The sequence below is a fragment of the Diabrotica virgifera genome, chromosome 7, assembly GCF_917563875.1.
Source record: "Diabrotica virgifera virgifera chromosome 7, PGI_DIABVI_V3a".
NCBI lineage: Eukaryota > Metazoa > Arthropoda > Insecta > Coleoptera > Chrysomelidae > Diabrotica > Diabrotica virgifera.
In genome coordinates, this window is record NC_065449.1 from 13,498,352 (window position 1) to 13,514,645 (window position 16,294).

Below are 16,294 nucleotides of genomic sequence, written 5' to 3' on the forward strand. Positions count from 1 at the left end.
CCCTCAATTTTGCAGAAAAAAATCCTATATACTTTGATTAGTAATTGAATGACCTCAGCAATTAAAAAAGTAATTTTTTTGCAAAAATGACCCCTTTCTAATTATTTAAACAATGATCCCCTTTTATGATTTGGATACTTTCTTGAAAATATCTTTTGTACCCACCTAAACTTTGATATAAAATTTGTTTCAACCTGTACGAATTTACATTTTGATTTACAGGTAGTGTAATTTTATTTTACTAGACTAATTTGAATGCCACAATTATTATAACAGCAAAGTTAGAAATCGTAAAAAATTTATTACAAAAACGATCGATTTATATGTTAAAAACGAAATAAGTCGTTTGCATTTCATTAAATGTGTCTCATTTTACTGTGCGGTTTCATTATGACTTTTTTGTCTTTTGAGAATGTGGAGATGTTATAGTCTGTTTAGCATGTATAGGAATTTAGTTTAGTAATGTAATAATTTTAATGTACAGATACACTAATTGTACAGAATCACTTGGAGAGAGAAAAGTAACGAATACTCACATATTAAAGAAGAAAACCCCGTGGTTCAGAGAGGAAGTTAAGATAAAATGCGAAGAAAAGAAGAAAGCCTTTTTACAATAAAGAACAAAACAAACACAACAGTCATACAACCACTACAAACGAATCAGAAACGAAACGAATACTTTAGTGAGGCAAATAAAAAGGGAGCACTGACAGAGTTTCTCAAAACAGATGGAACACGACTTCTACGGAACACAAAAAGAAGTATGGAGAATGATCAGAGGGCAAAGAAAGGAGATGAACGAATTAATAAAAGCGAAACACATTCAGAAGGAAACATGGGCAGACTACTTCCGATCTCTATATTTGCTAAAGGCGACAAAAATGAACCAACAACACCTGAAGTTACGACAAATGAAGAAATAAACATCGAGGAGGGAGAGGTAAAGGAAGCATTAAGAAAATTAAAAAATAGAAAATCTCCAGGAGAGGACAGAATATCGAACGAACTCCTAAAGTACGGAGGACAAGATCTAACTAAACAACTATTAAAACTAATACAAAAAATAATAGAACAAAACAGAATACCACAAGAATGGAGATCAAGCATCCTAATACCTCTCTTCAAAAAAGGAGACAAATCAGACCCGGAGAATTACAGAGGGATTAACTTATTAAACACAACATTAAAATTAAGAACAAAAGTGATAACAAACAAATTGAATGAAATTATAACATTAGCAGAAGAACAACAAAGTTTTAGGTCGGGAAGGTTATGCACTGACGCTATATTTATATTGAGACAAGTTCAAGAGAAATCGTTGGAATACAACAAACCGGCATATTTATGTTTCGTGGACCTTAAGAAACCATTTGACAGGGTCACATTAAAGGACGTTATCCACTTGGTATACTCGAGAGAGGTACCTCAGGGAATAATTAAAACGATAGAAAACATCTACCAGAACAACACAATAAAAGTGGAAGATGAACTAACTGACCCAATTGAAGCCGGCAATGGGCTAAGACAGGGGGATTCCTTAAGTCCTTTATTGTTCAACCTGATCATGGACGAAATAATAAAAAAAGTAAGAACTAAAAAAGGATACCAAACGGGAGAAAAACAACTTAAAATAATCTGCTATGCGGACGATGCAATACTAATCTCTCAAAGTGAAGATGATTTACAACGTATGCTGCACCAATTCAAAAATTTAGCATGTTAATTTCCTCAAAAAAGACAAAATGCATGGTTATAACAGCAGATCCAATAAGATGTAAATATGGAGCTGGAAGGTCAGATAATAGAACTAGTGATGGAGTTTAAATACCTAGGCATCACACTATCTAGCTACGGAAGGCTCGAAACAGAAGTGGAAGATCAAGTGAATAGAGCAAACAGAGCCGTAGGTTGCCAGAATAACACAATATGGAGAAATAAAAATATTGGAAAAGAAATGAAAGGCAGAATTTACAGTCATCCGACCAATAATGACATACGCGGCAGAAACACGACCCGACACAGAGAGGACAAAAAGATGGCTCGAAACAGCGGAGATGAAAACCCTTCGAAAAATCGATGGTAAGACTCTATGGGACAGAGCTAGTAGTACAGATATACGAAGGAGACGCAAGGTGGATAACATTAATAACTGGGTGAAGAAGTATCGCTTTGGTATTAATTCCCAAACCGTTTTCTCCGTCTCTTGGTTGTAGAATAAATTACTTCTTTTTCCTAATTGGTTTATTTAAAAAGACTACACTTACTAAAGCTAAGTTTAGCTTTTACGCCAGACACATCGAGAATTAATATTGTACAAAAAAGTCCCAAATATTAATTTGGACTTAATTATGAACTATTATAATTGAAAAAGCTATCGTTTTTTAAATATATGTAACATTGACAAATATTTTTTTTAGGAATTGTCACTCATTTTTTGAGATAGATTTTTTAAGAAGGCCAAAATCGTGTATTAAATGTGACATAATTTTAGGGGCGTAATAAAGCAAAGATTAGAATTTGGATTATATAATAAAGTTTCAACATTCTCCCCCGCGTTGAAGCATCCCTGCTTCAACTAAATTACACAGTAACAGAAACAGAAAAAAAACAAAGTGTTAGGAAGAATGTAACAAAACTAGAAATAAGCATGTTGGTCGTTTTAAGGTTGAGTTTGATTTGGTAATAAAGAAAGCTTTGAAATGGATCGGATAAACTCTCCGAAAGCCGTACGGAGCTTAACCACACGGACTTTGCCATCCTTACCAGGATATACTTCAATGATGCGCGCCAACGGCCACATCATTGGAGGTACATTATCTTCCTTGAGTAAAACTAGTTTATTTACTTGCAGGTTAGAATATTCTTCAGCCCATTTAGGCCGGTTCTGAAGGCGATTTAAGTAATCAACCGACCAACGTTTCCAAAAAACTTGTTGAATTTTAGAAATCTGCTGGAAGGTGGAAAGTCTATGTTCGTTTAAATGTGAAAGATCCTTTTCAGGATAAGCGGTGAGAGGAGACCCTATCAGAAAGTGTCCCGGTGTAAGGCAGGTTAAATCTGTAGGGTCATTAGAAACTGGACCTAAGGGCCGAGAATTTAGTATTGCCTCGATTTGACAAAGAATAGTGTTAAACTCTTCTGAAGTGAACAAAGCATTACCCACCAATCTCTTGATATGAAATTTTGCGCTTTTGATGGCGGATTCCCAGATTCCACCCCAATGCGGAGATTGAGGTGGAATGAATTTCCACTTGGTCTCATTTTGTGAAAGAAAGTCACAGATAATATTTACATTATTATTAGTTTTGAAAAATTGATACAACTCATGTAGGACATTTTTTGCACCTAAAAAATTGGTGGCGTTGTCACTATAGATCACTGACGGATTTCCTCTTCTCGAGACAAAACGTTTTAAAGCGTTCAGAAAGGAGTCAGTAGACAGTCCAAGAACTAGCTCTATGTGAACTGCCTTGGTGACCATGCAAACAAAAACCGCAATGTATGATTTTATGAATGGAGATTTACGAAGCCTTGAGGATTTTATTTGAAAGAATCCTCCGAAATCAATTCCAACTTTCTGAAATGGTCTAGAAACATTTACACGATCAGAGGGCAAACTTGCCATAATCTGTTGGCAGACTTGATTATTGAATCGAAAACACATATTGCAATTTCGAATGATTTTTTTGATCTCTCTGAGCCCATTAAGGGGCCAAAAACGTAAACGAATATTGCTCAGAACGGTTTGAGCACCAGCATGCCCGAGCCGCCTATGTTCGTACTCTAGTATGAGGGAGGTCGTATGATTATGGGGTGGCAAAAGCAAGGGATGTTTCTGTTGGTAGGGAATGAAGGCGTTACAAAGCCGTCCGCCGATCCTCAGCATTGATAATTCATCGAGAAATGGATTTAAAGATAATAATTGTTTATTTGATAGTTGCTGGTTTGCAGAAAGTTCGGAAATTTCTTTAGAAAAATTGGTTAGCTGAACTTGCCGAACTATAAAATATAGAGCTTGGTCCAATTCTTCAACAGTGAGGGGATCAGATTGTTTGTTTCCTTTTAAACAACTGACAAATCTGAGTACATATGCGATAGTACGACGTAATCGAGAAAAAGAAGAAAATTTTTGAAATAATTGTTCCCAAGGAGGTTTTGAGTTGACGTTTGTGAGTATATTGGAACGAGTTTTTCTGTGCTCTGTAATTAGCTGATCAGCTATTGGGGGTTCATCAGAGAATTCTAAAGAATGACTAAGAAGAAAAGCAGGACCGGACCACCACAACTTGTTGTCCAGAATTTCTTGGGCTGATAAACCGCGTGATAGAATGTCAGCACTGTTTTCAGCTGATTTAACGTATCGCCACTGACAATTTTGCGTCAGTTCTTGAATTTGAGCAACTCTATGCAATACGAACACTGACCATTTACTAGGGTGTGCCCTGCACCAACATAAAGCGACCTGAGAATCGGTCCACAAATTTATTGAGTCATACTCTAATTTATTTTCGAAGACTTGTAGAATTTTGTTTACAAGTTTCGCCAGCAAGAGCATAGCGCAAAGTTCTAACCTTGGAATGGTAATTGATTTAAGTGGGGCGACTCTAGATTTTGAAGATACTAAAGTAGAAGAAATATCATTGTCAGAATAAAGAACTCGAAAATAAATGCAAGCACCATAAGCCTCTATGCTTGCATCAGAAAAGCCATGAATTTCTATTTTGCTAATAGTTTTCGGACGAAAATATTGTCTAGCTATTTTTTGTTGTGAAAGCAAGGGGATATGTTCAATAAAATTGTGCCAATCTTTAAGAATGCAAGCGTCGTTTATTACGGTGTCACAATGAAACTTTTTGAACCATAATTTTTGCATCAGTATCTTACCTTTTACTATAACAGGATTTATCAAGCCTAACGGATCATAACATTGAGCTAAGATAGAAAGTATTTTTCTTTTGGTAACTGGACCGTGCACGATTTCTTGAGGCACGGAAATACAAAGAGTATCTTCTGCTGTACTCCACTTTAGCCCAAGAAATTTACTTGGGACTTCATCTATGTTTATGTCATAATCAGCTTTTTGATTTTCCGAAATGTCTTTGGAAATATTTTTAAGAAAATAATCACTATTTGAACAATATTTATGCAACTCAAACCCATGCTTATTTAAGATGGTATTTAATTGAGAGTATAAATTGAAAAGTTCGTTGTGATTATATGAACCACAAAGGCCATCGTCCATATAGAATTGATTCAGAATTGCATCAGACGCAAGAGGAAATTCTAAAAAGTTTAGACAAGCAATTTCTTTAAGCACCCTTGTTGCCAAGAACGGGGCTGAATTGGTTCCAAAAACTACAACATCGAGTTGGATACATTTAAAGTCTTCATCAGGGTTTTCTCGCCATAAAATGTTTTGAAGAAAAGTTTGTTCCGGGTTCACGAGGACCTGTCGGAACATTTTTTTAATATCTACCGTGAATACAAAAGGAAAAAGTCTAAATCTACATAGAATGTCATACAATTCTGGCTGGACCTGATATCCCTTTAAACACACGTCGTTTAAGGAATACCCTGAGGAACTTTTGGCGCTGGCGTCCATGACAACGCGCAAACGCGTTGTTAAACTGGATTCTCTAACTACACCTAAGAGCGGAATAAAATATTTATTTTCAGATTTGGCATTTAGCAGAGTAAGGGGTACATAATGAGCATGTTTAAGTTCAATTAATTCATCAATAACTTTTTTATAGTCTTGATAAAAGTTGCAATTAGTTTTAAATTTATTTTCTAAAGAAATGAAACGCTTTCTGGCCATGTAATAAGAATTTCCTAACTTTAGATTTTCTGAAGGTGATTTCAGCGGCAAACTTACTTGAAATCTACCATTTTGTAAAATTTTGGTTGTAGAACGGAATAGGTTTTCAGATGCCTCATCAGCTTCTGAAAGATAGAATTTATTGGGAATTTCCTCGATTTCCCAGAATTTTTTCAAACGGCTGTCTAATTGTAATGTGGAAAGAAGTGAATTAGATTCAGTTAAAACTTCTGAACTACTGTCTGTAACAGATATATTGGATACAGTAAAATGATCAGGAACTGTACCAGCTACCACGAAACCTAAGTGAGACTCTTGTAAGACTGGAAGATTTTTGCCAAGTCTGACGAAGTTAGGTAAAACAATATCGTAATAAAGATCCAAACCAATTAGAATGTCAATTTCAGAAGGCTTAAAAAATTCGTCGTCTGCTAGAAAGAATTGTTCCGGAATATTTAATTTTTTCACTAGTATTTTTGATTGAGGGAGAGCACAAGTAATCTCGGGTAATACAACTACTGAAAAATGAAAACTTCTTCGACGATCATAATTGGAAAATATGGTTATATCTGACATTTTAGTACAAGTCGAGCCACTCCCTCCTATTCCTGATATATGTACTGACTTGTTATACGTATCTAATTGTAACTTGTTCACAAGCTTCTCTACGATAAATGAATTTTGGGATCCTGTGTCCAAAAGAATTTTCGCTATGCAGAAATTAGCGTTTTTACCAAGTAAGGTTACTTTTGCAGTACCCAGAAGAATATGACTATTTTTTACTGACTGAACAGAGTGATTCGCTGAATGATTATTTGCGGTAGGGTTATTTTCCGTAAAATTTCTCGAAGGACCTTGAAAATTTGTTATTCCTGAATTTTCCTGTACTGGTTGGATATCCAGAGAACGGGTTTGAAGATTTAAATTACTATCGAGATGAGAAGATGAATTATTACCATTTTGAACATGAGCAGTATTATCTAAATAAGAACTATTAGATGAGATTAGAGAGCTATGGTTACCTGCGTAGCTATTAGGTTGAGAATTTGAACCATTATTATATAGAGAATGTGAATGACGCTTACTACTAGTCATTGGCGGAGAATGTTGATTTTCGTCGATTTTTATGTGCATTAACGAATTGTGTGACTTGGAGCAAAAAGAACATTTTTTAGAGGATTTACACTCTTTCAAATTGTGTTTACCAAAACAATTTATACATAAATTCTTTGCCCTAATAAATTGCAATTTGGCGGAATGAGACATATCTTTAAACTCAGAGCAAGTGTAAATTTTATGGCCCTCCTTGTTACAGTAGATACAAATTAATTGAAATTGGCGATTTGAAGTTGCCTCATGCATTTTCGAATGAGATGAGAAATTTTTTCTGGTAGTTTTAGGACTAGAAATTTCAACATTTTCCAGAATTACTGCACGTTTTTCTAAGAATTTTAAGAAATGATTTAAAGTAGGTATTTCATCGTGATTCCTCTCAGATTCATATGCCTTAGCCGATTGAAAATCTAACTTCTTTTTTAGAATGAATATAAGTGTTAAGTCAAATAAATTTTCTGAAGTTAAATTCAAATTTTTTAGTGACAAAATATTCTTTTGAATTGTAGTGATTAATTCTCTTAATGTGTCTGACTTACATTTAGAAATATTATTACAATTAAAAATTGCTTGCAAATAAGAATTTATTATGGCGAATTTGTTTTCGTATCTCTTCTTTAAAATATTTAACGCGATTACAAAATTTTCATTAATTATCGGTAATGAATCTATAAGTTGAAGGCTTTCGCCTTTTAAATAACTCTTCAAGTACACAAGTTTTTGGACATCTGTTAATGTCTCATTTTTCACTATGAGCGCATCGAAGAGCTCGATGAACGATTGAAAGTCTCTAATATGACCTGAGAATTGTGAAATTTTTATATCCAGAAGACGAACTGCTATTGGAGCACTACAAGAACCCTCACTGGATGAACTAGATCTTATCTGAGAAGGTGCAGCTTTTAATTTATTAACACAAGCGGTCAAATCGCTTACAAGTTTGAAATATTGATTTTCTGTAAACTCTCTATCTTTTTCTTCTTTGCCTGTATTTGATGCAAGGAATTCGATTTCATTTTGTGCTTTTTCATAATCATGAAATATTAAATGAAGTCTACTTAATCGCGTCTCGAACTGGGTAACATCTAATTCTACGTCTTTTTTGACTATAAACCAGTTATACATACGAGTAAGAGAAGACTTAGCAATTTTTCTGTATTTTTTGAACTCATCCATTTTTATTAAAGATATTGGAACACGAAAATGTCTTTGAATCACAGAATTTAATGATTTTAATGTCTTTGAATAACTGATAGCCAAATAGAATAATGAAACAAAGGGTATATAAATGGACTTATCTCACCCAGTATATCCTTTTACTATTGTGTCGGCGAATAATCTTGAATAACTTTCCATAAGTTTTATGCTGGTCAAAAATCCGGCTCGATGTAGGCCAAATGAAGAAGTATCGCTTTGGTATTAATTCCCAAACCGTTTTCTCCGTCTCTTGGTTGTAGAATAAATTACTTCTTTTTCCTAATTGGTTTATTTAAAAAGACTACACTTACTAAAGCTAAGTTTAGCTTTTACGCCAGACACATCGAGAATTAATATTGTACAAAAAAGTCCCAAATATTAATTTGGACTTAATTATGAACTATTATAATTGAAAAAGCTATCGTTTTTTAAATATATGTAACATTGACAAATATTTTTTTTAGGAATTGTCACTCATTTTTTGAGATAGATTTTTTAAGAAGGCCAAAATCGTGTATTAAATGTGACATAATTTTAGGGGCGTAATAAAGCAAAGATTAGAATTTGGATTATATAATAAAGTTTCAACACTGGGTAAGAAACAGAAGAATAGAATGGAATGACTACATAAGCCGAATGACAACAAATAGGGTAGTCAGGACAGCGAGAGACGGTTCCCCAATAGGAAGACGATCAGTGGGAAGACCACGAAAACGATGGAACGACAACTTACTAGAGGCACATTGAAAAAAACAGAGTTATGTCTATACAAAAAGAAGAAGAAGAAGATACACTAATTTTAACTTTATGTAATATATCAGAAATTATTCAATACCTAACAAGATGTTATTATTTACTGAACCCCTCATAAAATAATTTACTGGGGACCGAATTTACATATGCAGTGTCAGATAGAAACAAAGTTTGGGACCCAATTTGCTCATTACTTTGAGCGTAATCTTTCTTGGGACAGAATTTACGTATTCCCATTTTGCCGTATATTAGCGCGCTCATCACTGTATAAGTAAATCTAACACAAATCCCGTAAGCCAAATACTCACAACACTGTAACGAATTTCGACTGATAAGCCTTATGAGTCATGCAGTAAAAGTCCTATGAAAAGTCGTACATAACCGAATCTATAAAAAGTACGAAACAATAATCGGAGGCGATCAGTTTCGATTTAGACCCAGAGCCGACTTGGGAACGAGAGAAGCCTTGTTCTGTTTACTAGTTCTCGCCCAAAAAGGCTACGACCAACAGAAAGATATATTTATATGCTTCATAGGATTCGAAAAAGCATTTGATATAGTAAGACCAGTGGCGACGCGTGACTTTTTCTAAAGTGTTACCAAAACCAGATATTAAATATATACCAGATATATTATATATTATCTATATATATAATGTATTTTATAAATATTTTTATATATACAGTGTTCCCATACATCAAAGTTTGTTCGACTAGACACCGTGAATTTTCAGCTTGCTATTAATCAACTTTTTTTTGGTACGCGCGATCCAGGTCTATTATAAAAATAGATGAAATAAAATTAAAAAATTAAAAATTTAAGAAATTATATAAAGTATCTACAAACTAAAAACATATTTGTTGTTTTTAGGTAAAATATGTATTATATCACCTTTATACTTTATTAAAAAATCCAAATTGTATAATTAGTATACTAATCAGTACATTCATTTGTCATTTTTAGCCTAAAATATTAAATAATTTTTATTTTATTGATTATACACTACAATGTACTGTATAATCAATATTATTATATGTCATATTATAATAATGTTGTTGTTAATTAATATATTTCGACAAGTAATTAAAATCGAATAATATGATTTATATAGGATAAAAAGGTATAGATATATTATCTGTATAATAAGCAAGTACAGTTACAAGTTATAAACTAATAATTAATAATGCATATTATGCAATAATCGAATCCAAAGGGCCGGTACGGTTAACTAACCGGAGTTTAATCGAGAAAATACCGGCCCTAAGAATAACAGACTTCATAAATGGAATTATAATTATTACCTATAATTAAAATAATAATTAAAATTGCATTTATTAAGTCTGATATTCTTACGGTCGGTATTTTCTGTCCCGATAGACACCGGCCCTACCTAGCGTCACCAAATTAAAATTTGGTAACACCAATACGCGGTTTCAGAGCCATCGTCCCCGCAAAATTTTCAGAGACGATCCAGTCAAAGATCCTACTATCGTTGCCACTCACAGAAGTGGTAAACGGCGCGGCGCACGGTAAGGGCACAGTATAATAAATATGGAACCTCTTTATACTGTGGTAAGGGCGTATTATAATAACGTGCAACCGATTTTACATAAACTCGCTGATATTTTCGTGCGTCTAGTTGGCTATTTTACTGAATTAGGTAGATACTATTAACAAATATTTCTATTTTTAAAAAATATAAATGGAATTATTTCATAGTAGTCATAAAATATTTATTTACAAATTTTAACTTTTACCAATGGTAACAATGGTTACATGGACGCTTCGCCAGTGAGTAAGACAAGACCTACTATTAAAACGGTAACAAGAAGTCGGTTTAGACGGGAAAGAATCAAACTACTAAAAACTTGTACTTGAACCAAAACGCCAGAGTTAGGATCGAAGGTTCCAAGTCTTCAGAAAGAAAAATTAGGAGACAAGGATGTTTTCTATTACCCCCGCTATTTAAGATTTACTCTGAGCTGCTATTTAAAGAGGCACCGGCACCGGTGAATATCATAAATATCAACAACATCAGATACGCCGATGTTGCGGTGTTGATTACGAATTCCGACTTGGGTCTACAACGACTAATCGAGAGGACCAACTCTGTATCTGTGAGCAATTTGGTATGAAAATGAACATTAAGAAAACCCAAGTGATCCAAAATGTACCTCAACTTTACACAATAAACGGGCACATTTGAGAACAGGTCCTCCTGTTCCTGTTGGTACATATTACCTGGGATGTTGGATATATCCTGATCTAAAAATATCATTGTGAATAAACGCCAGTCAATGGGAGCAAAAATAGGATATTACCTCCGAATTCTATCCTACTACATGGATTTTAATGAAATTTTGGAAATAGCCTCTACTTATCTCCTAATTCAAAGTCTACCCTATGCGATGTGTGCTTTTATCTTGGGGGGTGGTTACCACCCCTTCTTAGGGGTGGAAATTTTTTTGGTTAAAATTACCACGGAATTCGCTAGAGAACCTAATTCTATGCAAAAACTGTTCTATAAATTTTTTTTGAAAATTAGTACCTTTCTGCACTTGTTGCACAATATACTATTAAAGCACTAGTGCTTTAATAGTATATTGTGCAACAAGTGCAGAAAGGTACTAATTTCTCACGAGTTTGAAAAGTTGCGGTACGAGCGCAAGCGAGTGCCGCAATTCAAACGAGTGAGAAATTACCTTTCTGCACGTGTTTCACACTATACTTTTTCTACAAGCACAGTTTTTCCTAAAAATAAAAATCACAATTTCCAAACGACGATTAATTATATAGGTACCTATGTGATACATTTTAAACTGTATTTAATTAATACCTACTTATCAATTTAAATTCCTTATACCTAAATAAATTGCACAGAAATCAGTTAAAAAATTAATGCACTGCCTTAATTTGTTTAAATTTAAACAATTAGGCATTCCAAATCACGTGATATAATATGGCTGCTGGATGGCGAAACTGTCATCCATAGGCGTATCCAATGTTTAAACGACTTCATATTTAATTTGCTATCACGATTTCACAAATTTCGCTAAACAATTAACAAAAAAACAAAACCAAACAGGATATTCTTTACAAATTTGTCAATATTCAATGTAAACATTAGATACGCCATGACCACCCCCCTTAACGATGTCTATGGCCATGTGAATTTAACCATCCACAAGCCACCACTGACAGTTCATTGGAATCCCTAATTATTACACATTATTGACATTATATTTATGCAGTCACGGATTTACACAAAATCTACTTCATTCGACGTCTCTTGCACAGGTTGCTAAATCCTTATTGGTTATTTGATAATTATAAAATGTTTAATAAGAATAAAATTGTAAAATAAAACAGTTGTAACATCCATAATTTAGTTTCTATGCTATAGTTAAATATAATAATTGTCTTATGGGTTATATATTTGTCTAAAGTTTAACCACGGATGTAAACAGAATATAACGTTACTCAGAATGCGGTAGTCCACGGATGTAAACAGAATATAACGTTACTCAGAATGAGGTAGTCAACTTGCAGAAAAGAACTTTGCGGCACAGAAACGTCACTTTGCGGCACAGAAACGTCACTTTTCTGCACACTAATGTCAAATATCTCAAGGCCCCGTCTCACCATCAAATAATTGACAGTTATTTGATCAAACTTGACAGTTAGTGACACAAAGTGACAGTTAGTATGTATAGTTTGTGTCACTAACGGCCGGTTTCACAAAGTAAAGTTAACTTGTGGTTAAGAGATAACCAGAAGAAACGTCAAAATATGCGTTTTAGTTTCAAGTCAACGGCGAAGTATGGTTAACTCACAGAATTTTTAACCAGAGGTTGGAGTTGGTTACCCTTATGGGTATACCCAGAAGGGTAACAATTATGAAACTGAAACGCATATTTTGGGGTAATTTTGAGGTTATCTCTTAACCACAAGTTAACTTTACCTTGTGAAACTGAGCTCCGTGAAGTTAGCCCGAAAAAGTCGGGCAAAAAAATGCGATTGATGCCATTCGTTTGTCCATTGATTGTCCACGTTTGTCCACCATTTTATTTCGTTAGTCCACCCATCACTTCTTTTTTATAAACAAAAATTTTTTTTCGGGCTAACTTCACAAATCCACAAATTTTCGAAAATTTAAAAAAACTTTTGCTGTACTGTTTGTCCATCGTTTGTCCATGTTTGTCCACCACATAATTTTTTTTGTCCACCCTCTGAAACAACCCCCTGTTAATTGTAATTATTTTTTTATTTCTTAATTCGGGCTAACTTCACGTTCTCTTAAATGGGCATTTAAACGTTGATTCAGGTGCAGAATCACAACTCAGCGTTGCTATATTGTTTGTCCATCGTTTGTCCATGTTTGTCCACCACATAATTTTTTTTGTCCACCCTCTAAAACAACCCCCTGTTAATTGTAATTATTTTTTTATTTCTTAATTCGGGCTAACTTCACGTTCTCTTAAATGGGCATTTAAACGTTAATTCGGGTGCAGAATCACAACTAAGCGTTTGTCCACCCCTTTGCAGCGTTTGTCCAACCCCTTAAAGTGCGAAACAACCCCCCTGTTAATTGTAATTATTTTTTTATTTCTTAATTCGGGCTAACTTCACGTCCGTTTAAACGTGTATTTTAAAGTTAATTCGGGTGAAGAATCACAACTAAGCGTTTGTCCACCCCTTTGCAGCGTTTGTCCAACCCCTTAAAGTGCGAAAGAACCCCCCTGTTAATTGTAATTATTTTTTATTTCTTAATTCGGGCTAACTTCACGTCCGTTTAAACGCGTATTTTAAAGTTAATTCGGGTGAAGAATCACAACTACCCGTTTGTCCTCCCCTTCGCAGCGTTTGTCCAGCCCCTTAAAGTTGGAAACAACCCCCTAGTTAATTGTAATTATTTGTTTATTTCTTTATACGGGCTAACTTCACGGTCTCTTAAATGGGCATTTAAACGTTAATTCGGGTGAAATCACAACTGCCCGTTTGTCCACCCTTTCGCAGCGTTTGTCCAACCCCTTAAAGTGCGAAACAACCCCCTCGTTAATTGTAATTATTTTTTTATTTCTTTATTCGGGCTAACTTTGCGTTCTCTTAAATGGACATTTAAACGTTAATTCGGATGCAGAATCACAACTACCCGTTTGTCCACCCCTTCGCAGCGTTTGTCCAACCCCTTAAAGTGCGAAACAACCCCCCCGTTAATTGTAATTATTTTTTTTATTTCTTAATTCGGGCTAGCTTTAGGTTCCCTTAAATGGGCATTTAAACCTTAATTCGGGTGCAGAATCACAACTACCCGTTTGTCCACCCCTTAAAGTGCGAAAGAACCCCCCTGTTAATTGTAATTATTTTTTTATTTCTTAATTCGGGCTAGCTTTACGTTCCCTTAAATGGGCATTTAAACGTTAATTCGGGTGCAGAACCACAACTACCCGTTTATCCACCCCTTCGCAGCGTTTGTCCAACCCCTTAAAGTGCGAAACAACCCCCCTGTTAATTGTAATTATTTTTTTATTTCTTAATTCGTGCTAGCTTTTAAATGCCCATTTAAGGGAACGTGAAGCTAGCTTGAATTAAGAAATAAAAAAATAATTACAATTAACAGGGGGGTTGTTTCGCACTTTAAGGGGTTGGACAAACGCGGCGAAGGGGTGGACAAACGGGTAGTTGTGATTCTGCACCCGAATTAACGTTTAAATGCCCATTTAAGGGAACGTGAAGCTAGCCCGAATTAAGAAATAAAAAAATAATTTCAATTAACGAGGGGGTTGTTTCGCACTTTAAGTGGTTGGACAGACGCTGCAAAAGGGTGGACAAACGGGCAGTTGTGATTCTGCACCCGAATTAACGTTTAAATGCCCATTTAAGAGAACGTGAAGTTAGCCCGAATAAAGAAATAAAAAAATAATTACAATTAACTAGGGGGTTGTTTCGCACTTTAAGGGGCTGGACAAACGCTGCGAAGGGGTGGACAAACGGGTAGTAGTGATTCTTCACCCGAATTAAGTTTAAAATACGCGTTTAAACGGACATGAAGTTAGCCCGAATTAAGAAATAAAAAAATAATTACAATTAACGGGGGGGTTGTTTCGCACTTTAAGGGGTTGGACAAACGCGGCGAAGGGTTGGACAAACGGGTAGTTGTGATTCTGCACCCGAATTAACGTTTAAATGCCCATTTAAGGGAACGTGAAGCTAGCCCGAATTAAGAAATAAAAAAATAATTTCAATTAACGAGGGGGTTGTTTCGCACTTTAAGTGGTTGGACAGACGCTGTGAAAGGGTGGACAAACGGTCAGTTGTGATTCTGCACCCGAATTAACGTTTAAATGCCCATTTAAGAGAACGTGAAGTTAGCCCGAATAAAGAAATAAAAAAATAATTACAATTAACTAGGGGGTTGTTTCGCACTTTAAGGGGCTGGACAAACGCTGCGAAGGGGTGGACAAACGGGTAGTTGTGATTCTTCACCCGAATTAAGTTTAAAATACGCGTTTAAACGGACATGAAGTTAGCCCGAATTAAGAAATAAAAAAATAATTACAATTAACGGGGGGTTGTTTCGCACTTTAAGGGGTTGGACAAACGCTGCGAAGGGGTGGACAAACGGGTAGTTGTGATTCTGCACCCGAATTAACGTTTAAATGCCCATATAAGAGAACGTGAAGTTAGCCCGAATTAAGAAATAAAAAAATAATTACAATTAACAGGGGGTTGTTTCAGAGGGTGGACAAAAAAAATTATGTGGTGGACAAACATGGACAAACGATGGACAAACAATATAGCAAGAGTTTTTTTAAATTTTCGAAAATTTGTGGATTTGTGAAGTTAGCCCGAAAAAAAATTTTTGTTTATAAAAAAGAATTGATGGGTGGACTAACGAAATAAAATGGTGGACAAACGTGGACAATCAATGGACAAACGAATGGCACCAATCGCATTTTTTTCCCCGACTTTTTCGGGCTAAGTTCACGGACCTGTGAAACTGGCCGTAACTGTCAAGTTTGATCAAATAACTGTCAATTATTTGATGGTGAGACGGGGCCTTTATACTGTGAGAAAATTTCAAGTTTGCTAACATAAAACCGTGCAGAAAAGTGCACTTTGAATAGTGGTTGTAGAAAAAGTAGCATTTTTAACGCTCCTATGGAGTGCGAAAATAGTTATTTATGAAACAGTTCGAGAAGTATGCTTTTTGCGAACGCAGGCGATGTTTAGAGCACGAGCGACAACGGATGAGCGAGTGCTATACATCGCGTAAGTTCGCAAAAAGTACTTCACGCACAGTTTCATACAATATTTTATCTATGATGAACAAAACTGTAACTCTTCGTCACTGGAATTTATTTCTATTGTATAATTTTTAGAACTTTGACATTTAAAAATTCTAACTTCTTT

At 35.0% G+C, this 16,294-nt stretch overlaps 1 protein-coding gene across 2 annotated transcripts in view; it reads right to left on the minus strand.

The window, feature by feature from the left end:
- LOC126888185 (mitochondrial dicarboxylate carrier) overlaps positions 1 to 16,294 on the minus strand; it is a 54,126-nt gene that overhangs the window by 22,288 nt on the left and 15,544 nt on the right. The gene's annotated exons all lie outside the window — the stretch shown is intronic.